The sequence below is a fragment of the Schistocerca serialis genome, unplaced genomic scaffold, assembly GCF_023864345.2.
Source record: "Schistocerca serialis cubense isolate TAMUIC-IGC-003099 unplaced genomic scaffold, iqSchSeri2.2 HiC_scaffold_1162, whole genome shotgun sequence".
NCBI lineage: Eukaryota > Metazoa > Arthropoda > Insecta > Orthoptera > Acrididae > Schistocerca > Schistocerca serialis.
Window position 1 is genome coordinate 481532 of NW_026047362.1, and position 969 is coordinate 482500.

General features: G+C 65.2%; 1 non-coding gene across 1 annotated transcript in view; it reads left to right on the plus strand.

Annotated features, from left to right (window-relative positions):
• Positions 1-787: 787 nt before the first annotated feature.
• LOC126433199 (small subunit ribosomal RNA) overlaps positions 788-969 on the plus strand; it is a 1910-nt gene continuing 1728 nt past the window's right edge. The window contains exon 1 of the ribosomal RNA XR_007578314.1: positions 788-969. This exon is cut by the window's right edge and continues 1728 nt beyond it. This is a non-coding gene — a ribosomal RNA (small subunit ribosomal RNA).

The following is a 969-nucleotide window of genomic DNA, read 5'->3' on the forward strand; positions in this document are numbered from 1 at the left end:
TGGCTGGGTGGGACCGTCCCCGGCCGGTGAGGGGGGGCCTCCCGGCGTGCTGGCCGCGCGGTGCGTGGGCGCACGCGCTACAGCCGGCTGGTGGGGGCGGCCAGTGGCAGGCGCGCCGGCCGACGGAGGCGGCAGGCGGCGCAGCTGCGCGCCGGCGCACCCTGCACGCGGCGCCGTGCGGCCAAAGTAGGTCCTCGCGGGCCCGGTGCGAAGCGCGGTGGACATCTGCAGTGTGCTGGTCCGATTGAGGACTGTGTGCGCTGAGGATGCGCCGCCGCCCGGCGCTCGGCGCCGCGACGCCGTCTGCTGCTCGGTCGCCTCTGCGGTTCTCGCAGGTGGATTGTATCGCAGCTGTGCGGACGTGTTGGCGCGTGCGCTGTGCTGGGAGAGTTCGCTTCGGCACCCAAGTGGGGCTTTTGTCCTTCTGTGGCGCTGGCGTTGGAGCTGCCGGCCACCGTAGGTGGCGCGTGTTGTCTCCCGCCGGCAATGCCACGACAGCACGCTCCCGGGCCTCTGTCGGCAGCGGCAAGCTCAGTTGGGAGCACGGGTGGTCGCACCTAAAGCGTCTACTCGCCAAACTCCGGGCGATTGCGCCTCTCTCGAACCCGACCAAGTACTTAGGACGGCGCTGCGCGCCGCCGGGACCTGAGAGGGTTTCGAGGTGTATTGTGCAGGGGAGCTCAGCCTCCTCCTGTTTGCAGAATAATTGAGCGGACGCTTGCGTGTTCGCGCGGGCTCCCGGGACACACTCCCGGGCGGCCGGCTGCTCAGCTCTAGTTGACGCAGCTCCCTGGTTGATCCTGCCAGTAGTCATATGCTTGTCTCAAAGATTAAGCCATGCATGTCTCAGTACAAGCCGCATTAAGGTGAAACCGCGAATGGCTCATTAAATCAGTTATGGTTCCTTAGATCGTACCCACGTTACTTGGATAACTGTGGTAATTCTAGAGCTAATACATGCAAACAGAG